The sequence below is a fragment of the Giraffa tippelskirchi genome, chromosome 14, assembly GCF_054371585.1.
Source record: "Giraffa tippelskirchi isolate mGirTip1 chromosome 14, T2T-mGirTip1v1.2.pri, whole genome shotgun sequence".
Classification (NCBI taxonomy): domain Eukaryota; kingdom Metazoa; phylum Chordata; class Mammalia; order Artiodactyla; family Giraffidae; genus Giraffa; species Giraffa tippelskirchi.
Window position 1 is genome coordinate 28,536,069 of NC_137288.1, and position 11,028 is coordinate 28,547,096.

Consider the following 11,028-nt stretch of genomic DNA (forward strand, 5'->3'; position numbering starts at 1 on the left):
ATGTAACATTTTAGGGGATAGAGCATCACAGAGAGAAGAATAAACACTAGAAGACAATGATTTTGCCATAACTCACTGATGCCTCTAGAAAAAAAGGAATATTGCAAAGTGGGTTGCAGGAGGGGCAGATCATGCATCTTGTCACTACAAGCTGACTTCCTGCACAAGCGTCTTAGATTATAACTTTTTATACCATTTATAAATTTTTCTCTGCACACTTAGAAAGAATTTTTTTCGAAAAGTAGTCTGGTGGAAGAATGCAGTCTTTGGAGCTAAAAATCTTCATATACCCAAAAAGAATAAGCCATTTTTAAAACTTGTAAGAACTCATTATGACAAGATTATCAGACAGGGATGTCCAAAATGTCCCTACACACACACACACACACGCACACGCACAAAGAGAGAGAATGGAGAAATGAGAGAATTTTTGACATCATTTAGGGTCCAGTCTGCCCATTAGAAGGCTAAGTTCATATACATTATCATTATCCTTTAAGTGAAAAATCTCCTTTACATTTTCTTGCCTAGTATTATGTCATCATCAAGGGTAGCCCAAGAAGCTTGAGCAGACAAGTTTGAGGGAGCTTGGCAAGATGAATGCTGAATGATGTTTACACATATTGCCTTTGGAAGGGTCAAGAGCCAGTCTTGTGTATTACAAAGAATTTGTCTCCTATGCTTTATATTAGCAAATCTGTCCCCATATTTCTCTCTCATTGTATATATTCTTCACTTCCCAATTAAAGCTTGATTCATAATACTAAGGTCATATTTGCAAGAGTATATAACTCTGAGAAATGTAAATTGGTATAAATTGTTTTTCTTCTAGCATCTCACTGAAAGAAGAAGACTAGATGGTAAAAGAGAAAAATCAGATATTCCTGAAAGAAAAGCTATAGTGCCACAGTAAGGGTATCAGGGTCGGTGATGGCAGATCCTAGGAATGTGGTCAAGAGGGTATCTCAGTACACTCAGGTGCATGCTCTGACTCACACAGAGTGTGTGAATCATGGAATGAGAAATGAACGCATTTTCAATAGGTTTCCCATATTTTTCTACATTTGCTTCTTTTTGGCCCCCTTCTCTACAAGGATGGTGTTAAAAAAAAAATAACACATATTTAAATTTCTTATAAGTTTGGGAAGTGAGAAATGTAAATTGGTATAAATTGTTTGTTTCTCTTCTAGCATCTCATCGAAAGAAGAAAAAACTAAATGGTAAAAGAGAAAAATCAGATATTCTTGAAAGAAAAGCTACAGTGCCACAGTAAGGGTATCAGGGTATGTGATGGCAGATCCTAGGAATGTGGTCATCCCAAGGAAAGGGGCAGAATGAAATCCCTGCCATACTTCCCTGTGAACTGCCTTCCACCAGCCAGAGAGCACAAAGGATCCAGGACTCCTGTACGTGACTGAAAAGAAGAGCTGATCTTTAAGCATTTTACTTTAGAACATACATTTCCCTCTGTTTACATCTACATTTATCTTCTGCCTGATGTGGCAGCTTAAAAGCTTTATTTACTTTTTAAAGCTCTACAATTGGCTTTTAAGTTGTGGTTACAGCTCCTGTCCTTTTCCAGATGCGATCCAATTGTACACAAACACATAAACAATTAAAATGGCCAGATGAGGTGGGGAAAGGGACAATAAAAATGGTCATAGTCAATTAAACCAGTTAAATAAAAAAAAGTTAAACTGCAAAATGGTGTACATAATAACCCATATTTTATTATTTCCCCCTTACAACATTGTAAAAAATACATAAGCCCTTGATGTATGTATGTTTCCTTGAGAAAGGTGCTCTATGGCTCAGAGGCGGATTGGCGGCATGTGATGTGGGCAGCTGTAAGGTAACAACATGTTTTCCCATAAAAAGCAGAGGAAATAGGCACATAAATTCCATATAAACTGTCAGTGTGTCAGCTATGCTAACACTAGGGGAGCCAGTGCCCTGGAGCTACGCTAACTTATGCACCTTCATTTTTCAAACACACACACTTCTTGAATTCAGAAAGCTATAAGCTGCAGTCAGGCTACTTTTTTCCTTTTCTTTTCCTATCTTGGAGTTGACTTCACCCCTACTCCTTCAGATATCTGCTACTTTAAGGAAGCAAATGCAGAGGACACCAGCAAAAGAGGGAAGAGGATATCAAGGAGTGATTCTTATATGCAGTTGCCATTTTGGGCAAGCGTATCACTTTCTGAGGCTTCCCTTGTGGCTCAGCTGGGAAAGAATCCACCTGCAATGTGGGAGAGCTAGGTTCAATCCCTGGGTTGGGAAGATCCCCTGGTGAAGGGAAAGGCTACCCACTCCAGTTTTCTGGCTTGGAGAATTCCATGGGTTGTATAGTCCATGGGAGTCTCAAAGAGTCAGACCGACTGAGCACTTTCATAGCACTTTCTTGGTCCTTTGTATTAACAGCCAAACCCCGTTGAAATGAATCTAAAGAGCATCCTGGTGCTAAGTCTGTGGCTGTAAGGGCAGGAGTACAAAGATGGGGCTGGGAGGAGTTGTTTTCCCTCCTTCTTCTTCCTCTCCCTCCCCCTGTTTTCTTTACCTCATTCTTCTTTTTTGTTTTGCATTTCTTGATCATATGGGGATGGCTTCTAGGATAAAAACTAAGCATTTATTGGAAAATAACACTCAGAATCTAATAAAAATATTTTTTTGCTTGCTAGTAACTCTATGTATAAGATTTCACTTCAGCTGCTCAGTCATGTCTGACTCTTTGCAACCCCATGGACTGTAGCATGCCAGGCTTCCCTGTCCATCACCAACACCCAGAGCTTGCTCAAACTCATGTCCATCGAGTCGGTGATGCCATCCAACCATCTCATCCTCTGTCATCCCCTTCTCCTCCTGCCTTAAATCTTTCCCAGCATCAGGGTCTTTTCAAGTGGTTCTTCACATCAGATGGCCAAAGCTTCAGCATCAGTCCTTCCAATAGTATTTAGGACTGATTTCCTTTAGGATGGACTTGTTGGATCTCCTTGCAGTCCAAGGGATTCTCAAGAGTCTTCTCCAACACCACATTAAAAGGCATCAATTCATCGGTGCTCAGCTTTCTTTATAGTCCAACTCTCGCATCCATACATGACTACGGAAAAAACCACAGCTTTGACTAGACGGAAATTTGTCGGCAAAGTAATTTCTGCTTTTTAATATGCTGTCTAGTTTTGTCATAGCTTTTCTTCCAAGGAGCAAGTGTCTTTTAATTTCATGGCTGCAGTCACCATCTGCCGTGATTTTGGAGCCCAAGAAAATAAAGTCTGTCACTGTTTCCATTGTTTTCCCTTCTACTTGCCATGAAGTGATGGGACCAGATGTCATGATTTTAGTTTTTTTAATGTTGAGTTTTAAGCCAGCCTTTTTTACTCTCCTTTTTCACTTTCATTAAGAGGCTCTTTAGTTCCTCTTCACTTTCTGCCATATGGATGGTGCTATTTGCATATTTGAGGTTATTGTTATTTATCCCAGCAATCTTGATTCCAGCTTGTGCTTCGTCCAACCAGGCATTTCACATGATGTACTCTGCTTATAAGTTAAACAAGCAGGGTCACAATATACATCCTTGATGTACTCCTTTCCCAATTTTCAACCAGTCCATTGTTTCATGTCCAGTTCTAACGGTTGTTTCTTAACCTGCATACAGATTTCTCAGGAGGCAGGTAAAGAGGTCTGGTAATCCCATCTCTTTAAGAATTTTCCACACTTTATTGTGATCCACACGGTCAAAGACTTTATTGTAGTCAATGAAGCAGAAGTAAATGTCTTTCTGGAATTCTCTTGCTTTTTCTATGATCCAATGGATGTTGACAATTTGATCTCTTGTTACTCTACCTTTTCTAAATCCAGCTTAAACACCTGGAAGTTCTTGGTTCACATGATGTTAAAGCCTAGCTTGGAGAATTTTCAACATTTCTTTACTGGCATGTGAGATGAGTGCAATTGTGAGGTAGTTTGAATATTCTTTGGCAATGCCTTTCTTTGAGATTCAAATGAAAACCACCTTTCCAGTCCTATGGCCACTGTTGAGATTTCCAAATTTGCCGGCATATGAGTGCAGCACTTTAACAGTATCATCTTTTAGGATTTAAAATATCTCAGCTATATGTATAAACTTATTGAAAATTAACATCATAGATCTGAATTCAGGATCATTTGTTAAAGTGGGCTTCTCTGGTGGCTCTGATGGTAAAGAATATGCCTCCAATGCAGGAGACCTGGGTTTGATCCCTCGGTCAGGAAGATCTCCTGAAGAAAAGAATGACTACCCACTCCAGTCTTCTTGCCTGGAAAATTCCATGGACAGAGGAGCCTGTTGGGCTACAGTCCACGGAGTGGCAAAAGTCAGACATGACTGAGCACCTAAGCAGACATACATGGTTAAAGTGAAACAATCAAAGCTTCATCCTGCCTCCTTCCCGGTCCAGGTTTGCTGATGGTATGTGTTGGAGGAGGGGATTGTTTGTTCAGTCTCTCAGTTGTGTCTGACTCTTTGTGACCCCATGGACTGCAGCATACCAGGCCTCCCTGTCCCCCACCATCTCCGAGAGTTTGCCCAAGTTCATATCCTTCGAGCCATGATGCTATCAAACCATCTCATCCTCTGCCACCCTCTTCTCCTTTTGCCTTTAATCGTTCCCAGCATCAGGGTGTTTTCCAGTGAGTTGGTTGTTTGCGCTGGGGGCTGGGCTTAGGGGAGTACTAAATCCGGGCTCCAAATTTTTGACTCCTGTTTTTAAATTTCTCCATTTGAACATTTTGGTAGGCATTTTTGTGAAACTATAACTGTACGCAAACTGCAAATTTCCCTTGTATCATGACAGCTATGTTTTTAATTCAACTATACAGGGGCTCATTGTCCAAGACCCTGATTTTCTTTGTGAAAAAGTTTCTGGAGAACCTGAGCTTGTTCCAGGGTCTCAGCATGTTTATGCTACAGAATCATAAGGCTGCTGTGATTATTAAGTGCAATACTATATATGAATAATATATAAGAAAAAAGTTTCTTGTGATCTTTAGGCATGAGTAAGTATTGAGTCTTTGACAGATTTTGAACTCAGGAATTAGAAAGCGCACTTAGATTAATTTCAGTCTAAATATACTTGTCTGTTTCTCCTTAAATATAGAATTCTAGGATCCCACAATTTCAAATGTGTCTGACACAGCCTGTCTCTCATTCAGCATTTTGACAAGGTTAAAATGAAGGAGAGCAAAAAAAAAAAAAAAAAGACTATGAATAAAAATCACTTTAAAAGACTAACTAGAATAAAACAAATTGGATGATCCCATGGTCATTATTCTTGGACATCAACAATGCAGTAAGTTTTAACTGTGTTTTTCTACACTTTTTTGGGCTCCAGAATCACTGCTGATGGTGACTGCAGCCATGAAATTAAAAGACGCTTACTACTTGGAAGGAAGGTTATGGCCAACCTAGATAGCATGTTTAAAAGCAGAGACATTACTTTGCCAACAAAAGTCCGTCTAGTCAAGACTATGGTTTTTCCAGTGGTCATGTATGGATGTGAGAGTTGGACGGTGAAGAAAGCTGAGCGCCGCAGAATTGATGCTTTTGAACTGTGGTGTTGGAGAAGACTCTTGAGAGTTTCTTGGACTGCAAGGAGATCCAATCAATCCATCCTAAAAGAGATCAATCCTGGGTGTTCATTGGAAGGTCTGATGTTGAAGCTGAAGCTCCAATACTTTGGCCACCTCATGCGAAGGGTTGACTCATTGGAAAAGACCCTAATGCTGGGTAGGATTGGGGGCGGGAGGAGAAGGGGACGACAGAGGATGAGATGGTTGGATGGCATCACCGACTCGATGAACATGAGTTTGGGTAAACTCCGGGAGTTGGTGATGGACAGAGAGGCCTGGCGTGCTGCAATTCATGGGGTCGCAGAGAGTCGGAGATGACTGAGCGACTGAACTGAACTGAACTTCTACATTTAAATGTAAACATCCACAATCATATTCTGTGTACTGTCTCTGCCCAGGTTTATTCCTGCTATGCTGTGGCTATTAATTAAACCCTATAATTATATATATCATGCCATATATATGCATACATCTTCTATAGAACACATATCTAAGACTGCCAACAAAATCATTTATATGAGATAAGACCTAATCACTTGCTGATTGATCATTCTGCATCACAAGATCATGATTAACATTTGTATCGCTATCATGCATATTGAGAAACTGAGACACAAAGATGCTTTTGGACTCTTCATGAATGTCTGGAAGAAACTGCATCAGGATTTAAACTTTCATTTCAAAATATGGGTAATTCTATCTACACATCATCTTGGTATGAACCTCCAGGGTCTTTTATACGTTCAAGTTGTTTGTTCATATTTTTAAAACAGATTAAGAAGGAGATATGATGTGTACCACCATAAATAATTAAAATGATGACAATAATGTTTGAAGCTGAAGAAAAAACAGGGAGAGGATGATTAATGAATCCCAGTGATTTGCCTTCCTTCTCAGCACTGCTCTACTCTCCATTTCATCCTACTTGTGTAACGCAGAAGCCAACTTCTTACTCTTAGAGTCAGCTTTGCATATGGGCCTCTCATGTTCCCAGCAGGCTAGCTTGCCCTGCTGTTGGACCAAAATGGTTTAAGTTTAATTATCTAGATACATTGCTCTCTGCAGTAACCTCACTATTGTTCTAACTGTAATCTACCTCATTATTAATGCCAGATTTCTCCTATTAGCTTTTAAGCTGTTCTTTTACACTGAATAGTTTGCCACCAAATTGTTGCCAATAAAAATCCCCAAATGCCTAAAGGTTATTTTAAACACAGTGTGCGCAATACAGGTTTCATTTCACCATTTATTTTGTTGAGTCATTATCGGTATGCATTGTGTGAACTTACTGTATGCATTTTTTATACTGCTGGAATGGCAGTATATTTTTAACGAGCCTATTTTAATACAACTGTCCTAAAAAAAAAATCATTAAACCCATGGTTTAACAAGGAGTGTGCAAATTTCACCTATCATCTCTTCTTGTATCAAATACTATTGAGTGATAACTTTGGGAACCTAATATATTTGGAAATCTTGGCTTCTGTTTCTTTTACAGCTATAATGTGTACTAAAGGATGCTATAAAAGAACATTTCCATTGCAGTAAGTGTTCTCTGCATCATATTCTCTAGTAGTCTGATAATCAAAGAGCTAAGGCATAGAATAACCTTCTTTATAAATATCAAAATATTTAGATACATAGTACACATTTTAAGAAAACTTTTAAGTCATTGAAAATTTGATTTGAAACCTATCTTAAAGACCAATCATATTCTTACTAATATTGTTTCCTATGGACACACTCTCTGGCCTATGGCCATACGGCTTCTAGCTAAAAACTCATCAGGTTTTGTAAACTAAACAAAATTGAACAGGGCCAGTGTGTATGAGGACTTCTAATGGAAACAAAATGAAACAGTTAAAACTGGTATAAGAGGGGACTTCTGTGGTGGTCCAGTGGTTAAGAAGCCACACTTCCAATGCAGGGTACGTGAGTTCAATCCCTGGTCTGATATGCATCTTGTGTCTCATATGTTTCAAGGCAAGGCTAAAAGAAAAATCTTGGATAGGAAAATGTGTGGTTGAATGTCACCTAGGTAAATCATAGTGTTACACATAAATTCAACTTCTTAGAAGATAAAGGTGAGTTATAGAAGACTTTGATACTTAACCTAGGTTGATTAAAATAATTTATAAATACTTTATCCAGGGGTTCTGGAAGCAGACTAGCTTGATGTGGTGTAACAAGGCCCTAAGTCTAAGAAGCAACGTACAATTATTATTATCTTCAGAACAAGGCATGTGTAATGGGTAGAAAAGAACAGAATAGTCCAGTCAATAGGCATATCACTCATCCATTCCTTCATCCTTTCAACATCCCACCATTGATTGAAATTAATCAAATATTTATTGAACACTTACTATATGCCATGTTGCATAAGTAGTTTCAAATTATAGCAATAAACAAGAGAGATGGACTCTAACCACAAGAAAGGTAGTTTCGTAAAGTAAAATTTCTTCACTTCATGAGTAGTGTGTGCTCAGTCACTTCATTCGTGTCTGACTCTTTGTGACCCTATGGACTATAGCCTGCCAGGATACTCTGTCCATGGGATTCTCCACACAAGAATACTAGAGTGGTTGTCCATGTCCTCCTCCATGGGATCTTCCCTACATAGAAATTGAACCTGTGTCTCTTTCATCTCCTGCACTGGCATGTGGATTCTTTACCACTAGCACCATCTGGGAAGCCCCATGAGTAGTACGAGTGAAAGTCACTCAGTTGTGTCCAACTCTTTGCAACCACATGGACTTTACAGTCCATGGAATTCTCCAGGCCAGAATACTGGAGTGGTAGCCTTTTCCTTCTCCAGGGGCTCTTCCCAACCCATGGATAGAAACCAGGTCTCCCACATTGCAGGGGGATTCTTTACCAGCTGAGCCACTAGGGAAGCCCAAGAATACAGGAGTGGGTAGCCTATCCCTTCTCCAGAGGATCTTCCTGACCCAGGGATCGAACTGGAGTTCCCTGCATTGCAGGCAGATTCTTTACCAACTGAGATATCAGGGAAGTTTGATATGAGTAGTATCAGTTCAGTTCAGTCGCTCAGTCGTGTCCAACTCTCTGCGACCCCATGAATTGCAGCACGCCAGGCCTCTCTGTCCATCACTAACTCCCGGAGTCTACCCAAACCCATGTTCATTGAGTCGGTGATGCCATCCAACCATCTCATCCTCTGTCGTCCCCTTCTCCTCCCGCCCCCAATCCTACCCAGCATTAGGGTCTTTTCCAATGAGTCAACCCTTCGCGTGAGGTGGCCAAAGTATTGGAGCTTCAGCTTCAACATCAGACCTTCCAATGAACACCCAGGATTGATCTCTTTTAGGATGGATTGATTGGATCTCCTTGCAGTCCAAGGGACTCTCAAGAGTCTTCTCCAACACCACAGTTCAAAAGCATCAATTCTGCGGCACTCAGCTTTCTTCACTGTCCAACTCTCACATCCATACATGACCACTGGAAAAACCATAGTCTTGACTAGATGGACTTTTGTTGGCAAAGTAATGTCTCTGCTTTTAAACATGCTATCTAGGTTGGCCATAACATTCCTTCCAAGGAGTAAGCGTCTTTTAATTTCATGGCTGCAATCACCATCAGCAGTGATTTTGGAGCCCCAAAAAATAAAGTCTGACACTGTTTCCACTGTTTCCCCATCTATTTCCCATGGAGTGATGGGACCAGATGCCATGATCTCAGTTTTCTGAACGTTTCCACTGTTTCCCCATCTATTTCCCATGGAGTGATGGGACCAGATGCCATGATCTTAGTTTTCTGAACATTGAGCTTTAAGCCAACTTTTTCACTCTCCTCCTTCACCTTCATCAAGAGGCTCTTTAGTTCTTCTTCACTTTCTGCCATAAGGGTGGTGTCATCCGCATATCTGAGGTTATTGATATTTCTCCTGGCAATCTTGATTCCAGCTTGTGTTTCTTCCAGCCCAGCGTTTCTCATGATGTACTCTGTACATGAGTACATGATGTACTCTGTACATGAGTAGTATACATGTACATGATGTACTCTGTACATGAGTAGTATAATCAGGTGCAAATGTGTTGAGGTTATAAGAGTTCTTCCAGTCATGACATGATCACACTCTACAGCTAGAGGTGTAAGAACTAGTATCTCTTAGAATTTGATTCTCAAATTCTGATATGTCATAGGAAAACTGCAACCCAACCCAGGCCTCCAATCAGAATCGGAAGGATTAGGGATGGGCAGTGGCGCAGAAAGGAGCAATTCTCTCTGGTGATAATGGTGAATGTGATGAGGCCTCTCTGTTTGGAGCTAGTGATAGCTGGGCAAAAATGTTTATCCTAGCTACAAAGGCTAAATTTCCTTGAGTGGCTTCAACAGGAGAGGAAGAGAAGTAAACCAGAATTCAAGGAAGACATGCCATAGGTGCTTGCATAACCAGGGAATAGAGGAGAAAAGAATATAGCTGTAAATTCTTCCAAAGAAGCTATGCTTAAATGTAGGAAAAAGTTATTGAGCCTCACCTTCTGACTGAACTTGCTGACAGTTCCTCTTTCCCGACAATAGATTAGAAACTGAAGTGATTTGGGTCTATCTAAATGGTGGAAATAAATGAAGCAGAGAGGAAAAAAGAAAAAAGAATCAAAAGAAATGAGGAAAACCTCAGGGACCTCTAGGACAATATGAAACACCCCAACATTTGAATCATAGGAGTCCCAGAAGAAGAAGACAAAAGGAAAGGCCATGAAAAAATACTCGAGGAGATAATAGTTGAAAATTTCCCTAAAATGGGGAAGGAAATAGTCACAGAAGTCCAAGAAATAAGAGAGTCCTAAACAGGATAAACCCAAGGTGAAACACCCCAAGACACATATTAATCAAATTAACAAAAATCAAACACAAAGAACAAATATTAAAAGCAGCAAGGGAAAAACAACAAATAACACACAAGGGGATTCCCATAAAGATAACAGCTGATCTTTCAATTGAAACTCTTCAGGCCAGAAGGGAATGGCAGGACATACTTAAAGTAATGAAAGAGAATAACCTACCATCCAGATTAGTGTACCCAGCAAGGATCTCATTCAGATATGAAGGAGAATTCAAAAGCTTTACAGACAAGCAAAAGCTGAGAGAATTCAACACCACCAAACTAGCTCTTCAACAAATGGTAACAGATCTTCTCTAGACAGGAAACACAGAAAGGGTGTAAAAACACGAACCGGAAACAACAAAGTAAATGGCAACAGGACCATACTTATCAATAATTACCTTAAATGTAAATGGGTTGAATGCCCCAACCAAAAGACAAAGACTGGCTGAATGGATACAAAAACAAGACCCCTATATATGCTATCTACAAGAGGCCCACCTTGAAACAAGGGACACATACATACTGAAAGAGAAGGGCTGGGGGAAAAAAAATATTTCATTCAAACGGAAACC